Source organism: Vulpes vulpes, chromosome 9 (genome assembly GCF_048418805.1).
Source record: "Vulpes vulpes isolate BD-2025 chromosome 9, VulVul3, whole genome shotgun sequence".
NCBI classification, from domain to species: domain Eukaryota; kingdom Metazoa; phylum Chordata; class Mammalia; order Carnivora; family Canidae; genus Vulpes; species Vulpes vulpes.
This window is the reverse complement of record NC_132788.1, coordinates 49,626,406-49,642,778: the sequence shown is the minus strand read 5'-3', so window position 1 is coordinate 49,642,778 and position 16,373 is coordinate 49,626,406. Positions and strand designations below refer to the sequence as shown.

Below are 16,373 nucleotides of genomic sequence, written 5' to 3'. Positions count from 1 at the left end.
ATATCAACCCTTAGCTTCCTTTTCATGATGATTTCACTGAATCAGCAGCCACTGTTTTACTTGAAGGGGGGTGTGGGATCATATCTATTACAGAGTAGATCTTGGTAGTCTAAATCCTCAGTTTTCTTTAATGCAGCCAGGTCCCCAAGAAGCAGAAAAAGTTAGCAGAGATCCAAAGGCTGTTTGTAATGGAGCCAGAGTCAAATGGAGGATTTGATGAAATTGTCAATAGCATGTTCTCATTTCTTGAATCAATATTTTCAATTAGTTTAGGCCAACTCTTAGAATAACAGGAGACCTGACTTAAATAAAACTTTTTATTTAATTAAAGCTTAAATGAAGATCTGATGGAAAATAAGCTGTGCCAGTTATGTAAATATCCCTATCATATCTGTTAAACATCCAACGTTTATCGCTAATTGAATTTAAAAGAAAATGTTAACCTTCCTGCTAATAAAAGTGGTTTTAAGTTAGTCTTATATATTTCAATTCTAATATATTGAAGTGATGAACTTCTAGGATAAATATTTAAAAGCCATAACACAGTTTTATATCATTAAAAATGATCACAACATCATAGGACTAATAACTGTACAAAGTAACACAATTCTCTGGACAGCAAATCTATCATAAATTTGGACAATGACCGAAAAACCTGGAAAAACAGCTTTGCCAAAAAAATTTAATCTTTTAAGTTGCTATGGTAATTACTATACTTGTTGGAGGTATTTAGAAGATGCTAAATTCCTTGTGCATAATGAACCTTTATGAAGAGTATTCTTAGCATTCTAGTTTAAAAAAACTAATTTGCCTTTGATTTGCATAACCGATGTTTGAGTTCAGTATAGAAATAAACTTGGTTAATTCTAAGGACATAAAAAGATTGGGTAAAAAATTTAAAAGTTCAAGACAAAAGGAAGAGATTGCATTTGACAATATTTATACTTTCTACTTTTCTGGTAGCTATAGGGTGCTTGTAGAATGTTAAATGCTCAATCTGAGTTACTATCCAGAAATAGTAAAGGAAGTAAGCATTGTCATGCCTCACAGTGCTACTGAGCTTTAACCTTCCGGGCTCAATTTAACATTGAGAATGAAATCCATTCTTAATTATTTATCATTGCTACATCTTACCTGATGTAAGAGTGCTAACAACACTGACTCCATTTTTGGCCTTCCATCTTGTTCTCTCTACTGGTGTACAGAGGGCCCCACTTGAGATAACAACCTCGTGACCTCACTGTCATGTCCCCCACTCCACCAAACCTGGGGATTAAGGTCGGACTAGAGGGAGAATAGGGGCAGAGAGCAGTGTGCAGGGCCCTGGATCTTCCACCCACCCATTGCCCCTGTCAGTAAAACAGAATAAAACTCTATGTAAACGGTATGGAGTGTAAACAGTATGGAGTGGCTTGCTCTTTCTGTATTAAAGTACATTCTCAGTATATAGGATACATTATTGACACTCCCCTCTCTTGTAACAATGAATAAAGGACTGAATTATGATATCTTTTCTTGGTTGGGTCTATAGTGAATTGAACCAGGTTGCCTGAGAGGCTGAGACTAGAGAGAGTGGGAAGGAAGAGATTAGGTGCCTAGAACCTGCCATGGGTCTTTTTCTTAGATACAACCGAACAGGCATCTGTGAACCGGAAATATTCCTTAGCAAGTGAAGATTCAATGGAAGTGTGGCATATAGGATTCCAATCCCTTAGTACCAGTCAGTACCACAGCCAAGACTGAATTTGCAAAGAAGCTTAAGACTGGAGGGACTGACTAACATCAGGGAAGATCCATTAGTGTTAGTAAGGACTCAAAAGAATTCTCTGAGAGCTAGTAATGAGGGAACTGAGTGAGGTTCAGAATTAGGAGATCCACTCACCACACTGGTAATGCGATAACTGGAGAATTTGGGAGCCTGATAAAAGCTGCTGAGAAACTGAATGGCCATTCAATAGCAGAGCAAACGCAAAATGTGGAATATAGGATAAGGAAAAAGCATAAGATCAGGAACACATTATCAAGCCTTTGTGATTTTGTCAGGTTATTTTATTTCAATATCCATCCACTAGTAATAGTGTTCACCCCAATAGGTTTCCTTTTTTTTTTTTTTTTAAGATTTTACTTATTCAGGAGAGACACAAAGAGAGAGAGAGAGAGAGAGGCAGAGGGAGAAGCAGGCACCATGTAGAGAGCCTGACGTGGGACTTGATCCCAGGTCTCCAAGATCACACCCTGGGCTGAAGGCAGGGCTAAACTGCTGAGCCACTGGGGCTGCCCCCGCCCCCCATGGGTTTCCTAAGAATTAATTGACTTCATACACTAAAGCTTAGGATAGTGCTTGGTATGTATAGTGTTCTGTAACTACTATTGTTTTTGTTGCTATATTGTTTTGTTGTTTCAAGGGACTGGGGTTTCAGATAGAGTCTTATCTCTGGAGATCTAAGTAAAAAGGCAAAAACAAAATTCCTAAGCACACGAAGGGACCAGCTTCATTCAGAAGCAGCTTAAAAGAACTCTGGCTCTTACCTGCCTAGAGCAAAAATTGGTTGGGAATGTGGGATAGAATCTAGCCTGAGGGTGTTTACCATGTCTGGCTTTGATTTGCCACTGAAACGATTAGTATTTTCATTGCTCATCTTTTTTTTCTTAAGATTTTATTTGTATATTTGAGGGAGAGAAAGTGAGCACAAGAGCACAAGTAGGTAAGAGGGACAGAAGGGCAGAGGAAGAAGCAGACTCCTCGCTGACCAGGGAGCCTAATGACATGGGGCTTGATCCCAGGCCCCTGAGATCATGACCTGAGCTGAAGGCAGATGCTTAATCGAATGAGCCACCCAGACACCCCTTGTTGCTCATCCTTTTGATCCATTTTCTGGATGTAATACTTAGTGATTGTGTGACCTTGAAGAAGTTTTTAAACTGAGCCACAGAAACTTGTTTTTTCCTGTGACTTTGTATAGTTCTTTCATATTACCAAATTTATACAATCACTTAAAAGAATAGTATTTGATAGGAAATAATAAGGGTGACCAAGTGATTTAGAACAAAATTGGGCGAAAATTCTAAAAGACATAATAGGTAAGTCATTGTGTAAAAATGTGACCGCTTATTCTAGGAGTGGAAACTAGAACAGAATGGGAAGTTCTTTCTTCTCTCCATGCCGTTAAAAACTTTGCTTCCTCTTCCTAGAATTCTTTGCTCCTATATAGTCACTGGGGAAATAACTACTCAAATATTTAGGTAGAAGGCTATCTCCTCTAGAAACTATCTCTGTGCCCTCCCATGACACACCTACAATAATGCCTTTCTCTTCTGAATCCCAAGGAAATATTGCATAAATCTATAATCTGTCCTGGAGAATTAACCACAGTGGTATTTACTGTTGGTTATGGACAGAGCTCCTTTTCCATATGATAGCATTTTCCCTGAGGTCAGGGATTTCTTGCTGTTGTTTTAACAGTTCTACTGAGATATAATTTACATGTCATAAAAAATTCACCCATTGGAACTGTGTTTTATTTGACATATCCTCAGCTTGCAAAATAGTCTTGATCTCATACAGAATAAGCTGTAATAAATCTTTTTTTTTTTTTGAATCTTCCAGCCAACATGTGGAGGAATAAAGATTTCCAGCTGTCCTGAAGCAGATGTGAAACTGATGCACCCTAGCAAACTAATTTGTCTTTAGGATTGAGACATTTGATCAGGTTGTCCTCTGACACTCCCACCCACTTCATGTACTTTTCTTTAAAGAATATGCCTCAGAGAAGAGGACATCACTTCACCAAAGGTGACCTCTTGCCTGAAACTGCAGTGGACCAATAAAAATAAATTACCTTCAGGATTTACAACTTGGAACTTTGATAATAGCCTCACCATGGTATCTTCAGTAACTGGAAATAGGGAGAAAAACAGTCTGTTTTTTCCTTTTTATATCAGGGCACATTGTTTTAAGAATAGGGAGAACAGTGGATTTAAAAACATTCATGGGTTCAGCCTGTAAACACACAAAAATTCTGCATATCAGATATTTCAGGGGAGTCTAGATTTATTCCCCTAAATGCTGAGACCTCTCATGGTAATGTTAAATGGTTATCCTATGGCCGATTATAAATCAATAAGTAGGAACACTGTTTTCTGCTTTTATATTTCTTCCAAATGCTTTAAATAAAGGCTAAATGAGAAATTAGTCATATAATAACCACCTCATTAAAGGAGGAAAAAAAAACTAACATAGACTGTCTTATTTACAGATACAAATAACAAAGATACATTTGGAGATTTATAAAATTGTATCCCTGATAAGAAAATTCTAGCTCCAGCATAATGACAAATGCATGTATTTTCATTATCCAAATAAAAACATATATTTTTACTTAATAAGAAATAATACTTTATAGAAATAAAAAAATCAAGTTACTGCATAATATAATTAATATTTAGGGTGAAGACTACAATGGAAAATTCTAAAAACTGTATGATATTCAAAAAGTGAATTGCTCTTTGTGGTTACCATAAAATAAACAGATTTTAAACTATTTCTTGTAGTTGTGTTTATCTGAGTAAGTAATATATTTTGAAAATAGTTTCCTTGGAAACCTCAGTGCTACGTAATGAAACACCCAATCTATGACCAAGAGCAGGAAAATCACAAATACCTGCTGAACATTAGAAATGACAAATACCCACCATTTGCTTCGACATGGATGGAACTGGAGGGTGTTATGCTGAGTGAAATAAGTCAATCGGAGAAGGGCAAACATTTTATGATCCTCATTCATTTGGGGAATATAAAAATTAGTGAAACGGAATAAAGGGAAAGGAGAGAGGATGAGGGAAAATATCAGTGAGGATGACAAAACATGAGAGACTCCTAACACTGGGAAATGAACAAGGGGTAGTGGAAGGGGAGGTTGGCCTGGGGCGGGGGTTGGGGTGACTGGGTGATGGGCACTGAGGGGGGCACTTGGCAGGATGAGCACTGGGTGTTACGCTAAATGTTGACAAATTGAACTCCCAATTAGAAAAAAAAATTTGAAAATCCCAAAAAACAAGTACCTGCTGAATGCAAATACCTTAATTTATAAAAATTAGGTAAAAAATTATAGAGCTTCAGGGAAACAGGATCATTTTATATGACTTTAATGGAAGAATAAAAAGTGACAAATTTAGAGATGTGTTCAAGGTCACATGGTTTATTGGCAGAGTCTGATAAAAGCAGAGACTAATAGAAGCATAGTCTAACCATCATAGTCATTAAAGATTATCCAATTTATCCATCTGTTTAGTTTTTGAATCTTTTCTACAACATTCCCATAAGTTGTCTCTTCAGTGTTTGAATACTATTAGTAACAGGGAGTTTACTAGCCTCTAAGTTAAACATTGGATATTTGAACAAATCTTTTTTTTAAGATTTTATTCATTTATTTATGAGAGACACAGAGAGGCAGAGACACAGGCAGGGGGAGAAGTAGGCTCCCTTGGGGAGTCCAATGTAGGACTCTATCTCAGAACCCCGGGATCAGGACCTTAGCCAAAGGCAGATATTCAACCCCCTGAGCCAGCCAGGTGCTCCTGAACAAATCTTACTATTAAATGACCCTTTTGTTGAGAAGAATGCTTTTTCTTCATAATTTCTATCTCTCAGTCTTAGTTCTGGCTTTTGGAGTTGTGAAAAACATACTGAATACCTTTTAAACATGAGAATCCTGCCAGGACACCAGAGTGTGCTTTTTTAAAAAAATAAACTTTACTTTGTGACTAAAGACTTTTAATTAAAATCATTGTATTTTGGGGCACCTGGGTGTCTCAGTCAGTTAAGCATCTGCCTTCTGCTCAGGTCTTGATCCTGGAGTCCTGGATTGTGCCCTGCTTCAGGGTTAGCTTATCCCTCTGCGCCTCACCCCGTTTGTGCTCTCTCTCTCTCTCTCTCAAATAAATAAATGAAATCTTAAAAAAAGAAATATTTTAAATAAATAAAATATTTTTAAAAAGAAGGAGAGAGAGAGCAGAGAATGTATTCTCTTTATCAAAAAACCTAGAAAATGTAGGCCAGAACAAAAATCACCAATTACCCACAGGTAACCTGTCTTAATTGTGAGTATAGTTATTTCCTTCTTACAGGTTTTATCATTGTTGTAGATGCTAATTTTCTTCATGATTAGCACTTACCATAATACTATTATTTTGCATGATGTTAACCTTTAATACACATTATTTTAACAGTTACACACATTTTTAAATTAAATATTCAGCTCTTAGTTGAACTAGCTAATAATTACTGGCTTTTGAATCTCACCAGTTTTTTCCAACAATAGAAAAGTTATTTTTCCTTTTGTGCATATATCATTGCCTGTCTTGTAAAATAAGACTCCTTGGTAGATTTCTGGAAGAGATATTCCTAGGGTGAAGAGCTTGAACCTTCCCAGAGACTGAGATGTGTATTTCCAATTCCTTTTCAGTTTAAACTGTGACCAGCAATTTAAAAGAGAAGCATTTCCACTGAATCGTTTCTAGCATTGGCTATTCTCTTATATTTAATCTGACTACATTTGCTATGCAATATGTTTTATCATGCTGGCAAACTTCTCAGTTTTAGAGGTCAGAAAAGTAGAATCATTTTCTTTTTTTTAAGATTTTATTTTTTATTTATTTGAGAGAGAAAGCAGGAACCAGGGGAGGAGGCAGGGGGAGAGAAGCCGACTCCCTGCTGAGAAGGGAGCAGATGCCTGGCTGGATCCCCGGAGCCTGAGATCATGACCTGAGACTAAGGCAGACACTTAACCGACTCAACCACCCAGGCACCCCTAGGATGCATTTTCAAATGATGTTTATTGATAATAGCCTCTTTTTTTTCTCTGAAGGAGCTGTTCTCTCTCTCTCTCTCTCTCTTTTTAATATTTAAATTAATTGAGGCTGTTCTTTTTACTCTTTGAATGTTAGTGGCTTTCTTTTTTTTTTTTTTAAAGATTTTATTTATTTATTCATGACAGAGAGAGAGAGAGAGAGAGAGGCAGAGACACAGGTAGAGGGAGAAGCAGACTCCATGCAGGGAGCCTGACGTGGGACTCGAACCTGGGACTCCAGGATCATGCCCTGGGCTGAAGGCGGCGCTAAACCGCTGGGCCACCGGGGCTGCCCTTAGTGGCTTTCTTTTCTGTTGAATAAGTCTTTTCAGTCATATGTAGTTTGAATAATATTCCTTGTTTTGCCTTTTAACTTTGTTTATTATGTGTGAATGCTAAGATATTTTTTAATTCTGTGCATCCATAAGCCTGTCTCATCATCTCTCTGTTGTTTTTTGCTTAGAAAACTCCTCCCTATTGAAATTTCTTTTGTTTCAATATTTCACTTTTAATTAATTTAGAATCCACTTTTCATGGTATTCTGAAGTAATTATTTCCAAAATCTCTCATCAGTTGTGTCAATATTATTTATACATTTTTTCCATTTCCTGCACTGATTTGTCATGCTTCCCTATTGATATACTACTATGCAGTACCTGTTCAGTCATCTTTCAGACACACACACACACACACACACACACACACACATCCCACCACTGCCAACAGCAGTAACATCTCAGCCACATGGTGTCCTTTTTTACCTCTTGGAATAATCTAATTGGTATTTTTAAAAAATAAAGTAGTCATGTACTTAGCAAAAATTCTATATGTGCATCCAAATTTAACCATTTTTGTATTACCTTTGCTATCACTAAAAGATTTATTTCTTTTTGTTTTGGCTTAGAGACTTAACATTACTACCATGACAGAATATAGATGGATGCACACACGTACACATACGTGATTTCAGAAACTAAAGAGCAGCTGTGAATTGCAGGATCTGAGTGTGGTGGGGTACTTTGAATACATTTTGATGTTGAATAAGTCATTTTTGAAACTAGGTTATTTGTCTAAACTAATTATTTGGGATATGCATGTTTCTCCCCTCATTTCTTCTTAACATTATTCTCTTTGCCATGTTATGCTTTCATTGTCAACAAGCGAAATAGCGACATCTTTGACACAATGAAAGAAGTACAGATATTTCTGGGGTAGTAACAGCCATATGTATACACACATCTTTGTTAGAAAATGACACGCGGGATCCCTGGGTGGCGCAGCGGTTTAGCGCCTGCCTTTGGCCCAGGGCGCGATCCTGGAGACCTGGGATCGAATCCCACGTCGGGCTCCCGGTGCATGGAGCCTGCTTCTCCCTCTGCCTATGTCTCTGCCTCTGCCTCTCTCTCTCTCTCTCTCTCTCTCTCTCTGTGACTATCATAAATAAATAAAAATTAAAAAAAAAAAAAGAAAATGACACGCATATTCCTGAAAAACTTCAGATTCTACAGAATTATGGAAAAAATAGAGGTACAGAAAAGACAGGGTAAGATTACTTGAAATCTATTCAATAATACAAAGCATAAACATGTTGATAAATCCAGTAAAATATGAGCAAACATTTCAATCCTCATTAGCATTATACCAGACCAGAGTCTAAGAGTTTTGCATTCTGATTCACAGGATTTAATGTTTCCTCTTTTCTGATAGAGACTCTTAATGATACTCACTTGGTTTACTGTCAGATGATCTCTTAGTTTCTACTCTTGCACAATTCCAAATCAGTTAGCAGCCAAAGTGACCTTTATTTATTTATTTATTTATTTTTAAAGATTTTTATTTATTTGAGAGAGAGAGGGAGAGAACATCTTATGTATATGCCTGTGCAGGAGCTAGGGAGAGGCATAGAGGGAGAGAGAAGCAGACTCCCCCCTGAGTAGGGAGTCCAATATGGGGCTTGATTCCAGGTCCTGAAATCATGACCTGAACCAATGGCAGATATTTAATGGACCAAGCCACCCGGACACCCAAGTGACCTTTAAAAACAGAAATTGGATCAAGTCACTCCCCAGTTCAAAGCCCTTCAGTAACTTCTTGTTATGCTTAGAATACATTCCAAAATCCATGCCCCAGGCAGCCCCGGTGGCTCAGCGGTTTAGTGCCGTCTTCAGCCCAGGGCCTGATCCTGGAGACCTGGGATCGAGTCCCATGTCGGGCTCCCTGTATGGAGCCTGCTTCTCCTTCTGCGTGTGTCTCTGTCTCTGTCTCTGTCTCTGTCTCTCTCTCTCTGTGTTTCTCATGAATTAATAAATAAATAAGATCTAAAAAAAATATATCCATGCCCCACATTCTGGGCTACAGAGTCACCTCCTCCTTCTTTCCCTTACTCTCTATATGCCAAACTCTATACTGTTCTTCCTGCCTTACCATCTTCTCACTTTCAGATCCCTTTAATAGAATGGTTTTCTTTACACTTTTTACATCTTACATAGCTAGCATTTATCATCAGTCATGTCACAGAGAGACATCTTGACTACCCTACCTCATGCAGCTCTCCATCTCACCCTTTGTTTCCATTATAACCTTAACAAAATTGTAATTATTCTGTTTGTCCGTAGGTTTTTAAAATTTTTTGTGAGTCCTCTCTGATGGATCATGAGCAAAAAGATCATTCACCATGGTATTGCCAAGGTTTGGTACACACATTTTGACACATGGATGTTCAATCGGTGTTTTATTCATTTAACACTTGTGCATTTACTGTATACCAGACCTTTTTCTAAGCACTGTATATATATCAAATGAGCAAAAGAGAGAAAAATCCCTTAACCATTTAAACAATAAGTCTTCTTTTTATATCTCTATCTGTAGTTTTCATATATTGATCTCATGTGTGAAAAATCTTCTGAGGCTGGATGCATGAGACTGATTTTATGTCTTATTACATCTAAATAATTTTAGTAAGGTATGAAATTCCAACTCAATTCAAACTTCTGTTTTATTGAGGGAGGAGGTTGTGTCCACATCTTTCAAAAATATCATTATCTTCTAGCCTCCATATTTGTTGTTAAGAGGTCTGATGTTGGAGGCACCTAGGTCACTCAGTTGTTGGTTGAGTATCTGAGTCTTGGTTTTAGCTCAGTTGGTGATCTCATAGGTCATAGGATCGAGCCCTGCATCAGATTCCTCACTCAGCAGAAAGTCTGCCTGAGGATTCTCTCCCTCTTCCCCTTACCCACTCTCTCTCTTTCACTCATAGTCTAACATAAATAAATCTTTTTAAAAAGTGGTCTGATGTTAATCTGATTCCTTATTTGAATGCCCTTCTGACAATTTTAGGTAATAGCAGTAAAGAAGCATATTCCAGACCAATGAGCTATATATGTGTTGATTCATACAATAAAGTTTTAATTTTTCATACAGCTGACAAAAACTTAGGGGTAAAAGATATTCAAAGAAGAAAAATAGGTAAAAATTAAAGCATTTCACACAAGCTGTTGATCAGAAGTCCAGTTATTTACTGTTGCATTTAACGGACCACCAAAAGCTAAACCAATTTTAAACAAGCCATTAAAGCAATTTGACTGTTAATTTTATTCTTTTACTTAAAATGGCAGTGGAATAACTCTAAAAGTATGGTCATTAATTCACTGATTCATCAACAAATTTGGGGCACTTACTTTTTGCTTAGCCCTGTGGATACAAAACTGTATTAAGTCACAATCTCTTATACAGTTAAACAGAAAAGTTCTAAATCTGTAAGAGGTCCACAGATTTTCTGCAGACCCATCTTAGGAAGAAGGGGAAGAAAAATCCTCAAGGCTGTGATACCTCACAAAAGGTTTTAGAACTTGGCAGGAGTTGCCAGAGGCTCAAGGGAAGGAAAGGTATTCCTGTTGTAAAGAAAAGTATGAGAAAATACTTAGAGTTATAGTAGTTAAGTAGTTTGTCAGTGTAAAATATGGTTTTCCAGAAGTGATCTTGGGAAATATGTCTAAGAAGGCATTTAGAAACCAGATCATGGAGAGTCCAGTATTCTGTAATGAGTCAGTATGTTTTCCTATGAATGATTATAAGTCACTTAAGAATTTTAAGAGAGTGATTTGATCAGATTGACATTTTGGCATGATTAGGCATGTGTCATTGTGAAGGCTAAATAGAGAGCATGGAAGAATAATATCAGTGAGATGATTTAGAAGATTATCGGTGTGGCCATGTTAAAGACGATGAGGAGATAAAAGCAGTATGCACAGGAAATGCTACGGAGCAGTTGAAATATGGCAAATGAGACTTAAGAAATTATCTTTAATATTATTTAATGTTAATTGACTTATGTTTAAGTAGCCACATGTGACTAATAAGTACGACATTGGACAGCACAGGTCTAGAACTTAAAGAAGTATGGACTGCAAGCATGGATTTTAGAACATTTTAAAAATATATGGCATATTGTAAAGACATATATGGGTTTTATGGAACATTTCAAATAATGAGTAATGGATGAGAATAGCTAATGACAGTAACAGAGAAAAGAGCCATAAGCAGAACCCTGGTAATAGCATTTAGGCTTCAGATGGAAGGAAAAGAAGCTGGAGGCTATGGAGAGAGAGGTCTTGTTGAGGTAGAAAGTAGAACATTAGAGAAGACTGTTCTAGAACTCAAGGTGGGGACATTTTATTTAGAAAGGCTCGGGGATCCCTGGGTGGCGCAGCGGTTTGGCGCCTGCCTTTGGCCCAGGGCGCGATCCTGGAGACCCGGGATCGAGTCCCACGTCGGGCTCCCGGTGCATGGAGCCTGCTTCTCCCTCTGCCTGTGTCTCTGCCTCTCTCTCTCTCTGTGACTATCATAAAAAAAAAAAAAAAAAATAGAAAGGCTCATCACAGAAGGCTGCTAGAAAGCCGAGTATTATGTTGCCTGAAAAGCACTAAAATGTATCTGACAACTAGCAAGACATAACTGACTTTAAGACAAATATTTATTCCATGATGGCGATAAATACCATGTTAGAGTAAATGAGTAAACGGGAGATGAGCTTAAACTTTATAAAACAAAACCAGAGATGAGAGAAAAAGAGAATTGCCAAAGATAATTAGAATTTTGGGGCACCAAGGTGGCTCAATGGTGGAGTGTCTGCCTTTGGCTCAGGTCATAATCCTGGGGTCCTGGGATCAAGTCTCACATTGGGTTCCCCGCAGGGATCCTGCTTCTCCCTCTGCCTATGTCCCTGCCTCTTTCTCTGTTTGTCTCATGAATAAATACATAAACTCTTAAAAAAAATAATTAGAACTTTAAAGTAAGTAGGTGAAAATTAAATACATTTGTAATTTGAGAAAAGTTCAATATGCAGAGTGGTTTAAGGTCTGAAAGAAAGAGGTAACTAATGGAGAGGTGGCAGTGGCTGAACCCTCAGGCAGTGGTAGATAGAGCAAACATCCTTTCCTCTGAAATTGGAGGGGAAGAAAAAAAGAGATCAATGTTCTCGAGGTTGAAATTCAAACTTTGACAGCCGTGTGTATTTTCTAAATCCCATGAGATAAAAAGTCAAGAAAAATAAAAATTTTGCCCTGCAGATGCATTCTTCGAGGTGTGTGTGTGTTTTAATAAGGATATCTAGGGTTTAGTTTTAGGTTTGGTAGTTGTTGAGGGGCTTCAATTCTAAAAATAAGCATATTCCCAATTTCCTCCTTTAAAATCTTAGGATGTCATAATATTTACTTAGTAAAGTGTTTTTCCTTTCCTTAAGTAATTAGGACATGAACCTCTTGAAATTCACAGAAAGATCTTTAAAACCCTTCAGAGGAATTTAATAATTCATTGTGCTTTTACAGCATCAAAACCAGAGAAAACTTTGTTGGTTAGGTTTTAGACAGGCTAAGTGAATTATGTGGCAGTTTTTGTACAAGACTTACAAAACATTTGTACAAAAACATTTCAGTGAATTATGTGGCAGTTTTTGTACAAGACTTAAACTACTGAAATGCACATACAGTATATATGAGTATATATATTGTTCCCGAGGAAGTAGGAAGGGGTCTGGAATTCAGAATGGTAGCAAAAAACAAAGCATTTGGTGTTTTGGTGGAATTAAGATTAGAGATAGATAGATTTATTGAATTAAGATTAGAGATAATGTACTATACCAATAGCCAAAAAGAAATCCAAATTGGATTGAATGTGAATAATTTATCTTGGAAAATGTCATTTCAATATCAGAGTCCAGAAAAAATACAAAATCAACTTAAATATATGTAGTAGTATCCTAACAGAAAAATGGGGAGTCAAATTTCTCACTGAGCCAAGAAATCACACTTGTAAACACAATTTTTTTTATCATAAACTAGAATAAAAATATATATACTCATATATATACATATATATGAAAAATTTATTTTAACTTTAATGTCTACTCAAGAGTAGAGATTTCTGTGTATTTTCTTCACCTCTGTTGTACGGAAGTCCACTATTCTTTCTACTGTACAACTAAGTCCATCCTCTAGGAAATATGCCTTCTGATTGATAAGAAAATGTAGGACCTTTTGTTTTTCTGTTTATGTTGCATAGATAATTGTGGTTCTCAAATCTAGTGACAATATTTTAAAAATTTCTCTTTATGGTAAGGTGTAGCTCTCTCCAGCTTTGTGATTGTGTTAATCCCCAACACATTTACAGAAACTAAAATTTGGGTTATTTAAAAATTCACGTACGGAATTTGAGGTTTTTCCCATCACTTCCCATCTCTCTTCTGAGTCTTTGAAATGTAACTGGATGAAACAGTCATTTTACTTCTGGATGGTATGTTATAAAGGGGGCATTGAAATCAATTCTGTGATTTCATAGAGGAAAACATCTTTTCCTCCCCAGAAAGCTCATTCTGAAAATGTAGGACCAGGAACAGACTTTCATTCACACACTTTAGGTCAGGATCTCTGCTATACTAAGCCTCCTCTTCTTTCCAGACTTCCTATCCAGCGGCAGTTCCAGAGTTGCTGACAATTGTGTCAGCTCAGGAACTCCCATTAGCCTTATCAGCACCTTGCATTCACTATTACATTTGTCTCTCATGGTTTCAAAAAGTTAACCCTGATTTTTGTCTTTCTATTCGTATCCTTCCATCTCAAGTAATCCAGTACAGAGACTTGTCTAAAAATTATACAATCTTCTTATTCTTTTAAAGTTTTAGCCAGAATTATTTTATGTGTGTGTATTTTATATTCCATAGAAGTAATTAAATTTCACTTATTCAATGTATTTAATTTCTTAGTATATTTAATATATCTCAGATTCACCTATCCTTCCCAAGTCACATTGGGTTTTGTGTTTGTTTCAAATTCAAGAAATTGGAAGAGAACAATACGGTTAATAGATCTTTTTCAGGACACCTGGGTGGCTGAGTGGTTGAGCGTCTACCTTTGGTACAAGTCGTGATCTTGGGGTCTGGGTACAAGTCGTGATCTTGGGGTCTGGGGGTCGAGTTCCACATCAGGCTCCCTAAGGGGAGCCTGCTTCTCCCTCTGCCTATGTCTCTGCCTCTCTCTGTGTGTCTCTCATGAATAAATAAAATCTTTAAGAAAAGGTAGAAGATCTTTTTCAGCACTAACTCTGATTCTTCTCACTCATTCGTTTGATAGTGTTGTTTACCTCATTTTATGGGGAGTAACAGGTTCCCAAATGTAAAATCTCATGCCCAGTTCACATATTAAATACAGTGTTGATTAGGCTACATCTTTTTTTCAGGGCAGTATTACATTTTAACCCATCCTTATGTAGTTTACATGTATGGCAGTTATCTGGATTAAATTAAATAGGTTTTATTGAATCTAATTTGCCATTATCTGTCCTCATCTCTCCCAACTTGTCCAATACTTTCTGTGTTGCCCACCAATCCCTTTGTTGTCACTGACATCCTGTGCTTTGGAGGGCACCTGGGCTCACCACTATACCACAGTGCATGCACACCATCCTACAGCTTGGACAGAAGTCAAATGCTATTTATTTACTCTCTAATTCTTTATTTCATATCATCACTAAATAAAATAGAATAAATGAAATAAAATAAAATTTTTCCATCCTCTAGGCTGAGTCCTCATCTTGATTGAGTCAGAATTCAAAGTTCTACCACTGTGTGTGTGTGTTCATACCTTAATTTTACCCTGTATTTTTGGTATTTTTAAACATTGGTCTTAAGCAAAACAATTGTTGGTGACAAACCTTGAATTCAGCTCTAAAAAGGAATATTTAGGGGATCCCTGGGTGGCTCAGCGGTTTAGCGCCTGCCTTTGGCCCAGGGCGTGATCCTGGAGTCCAGGGATCAAGTCCCACGTGGGGCTCCCGACATGGAGCCTGCTTCTCCCTCCTCCTGTGTTTCTGCCTCTCTCTCTCTCTATGTCTATCATAAATAAATAAGTAAATCTTTAAAAATAAATAAATAAAAAGGAATATTTACATATTTTTTCCAAGAGTCTTAGGTAAGGACAATGTGAGGAAATAAAGTATTATAAATGCCACTTATTATCATTTACATTGTAGTCCTGGTAAAATTACAATATGAAGCCCATTGACATTGATTCCACATGCTCTTACAGATGCTGACATGGGTTGGGAAGGAGGTGCTGCCATTCTAGATCAGAAAATTATAAGATATGTAGCATCATAATAATCTTGACTTATTGTAGTCTGAGTTATACTAGAGGAATATTTGTCATTCCTATCCCATAATATAAATTTATAAATTCTCTCCCATGATTCTAGTGAGTCAAAGCGTCTCCAAATCCTGAAATTATAATTAAGTTTCAAGCAAATAATTTGCACACCTAAAATCAATAGATTTGAACACCAGTGTCACTCTTCATTTTTCTCTAAAAAATTAATATTGCCACTTAAAGAACTCACAACACTTCCTTTCTGTAATTATGGGAATGAATGTATATCATGCTGTATAGTTTGGTCATTATACATTTGAAACACCAAGACTAATAAAAAGTGAAATATTTGAGAAAAATATTATGAATTATGAGATTCTTAAATTTGCTTCATCTGTGAAGGGGCCTTAATAAAATACAAAATCTAATAAGCCAGAAAGGAACAAATTGTATCCTGAACCTAGATAGTTGAGAAATTATTATTTTAAAGATTTTATTTATTCATGAGAGACAGAGAGGCAGAGACAGGCAGAAGGAGAAGCAGGAACCCTGGAGGGAGTTTGATGTGGGACTTGATCCCAGGACCCTGGGATCACAACCTGAGCCAAAGGCAGATGCTTAACCACTGAGCCACCCAGGTGCCCCTAGTTGAGAAATTATGATTAATGTGACTAATAATCTGAACATTGAAAAGTGAAACTTAATTAATTGGTTAACTGAAATGCCTACTAAATTGAGGTAGCAAACAAGTAATGTATAATTTCCCAAATTGGAAACATTACATGAAATACCACATTTGTTGATTCAATGTATGTTTAATTTACCTTTAAAGTATTATTCAAGTCAGGATAATTTACTCATAAAATGATTAGGTTTAAAAAAATCAATT

The 16,373-nt window shown here is 36.8% G+C and overlaps 1 protein-coding gene across 6 annotated transcripts in view; it reads left to right on the top strand.

Moving 5' to 3' along the window:
* Positions 1-16,373, top strand: part of TRPC4 (transient receptor potential cation channel subfamily C member 4) — a 208,333-nt gene that overhangs the window by 38,295 nt on the left and 153,665 nt on the right. The window lies entirely within an intron of this gene.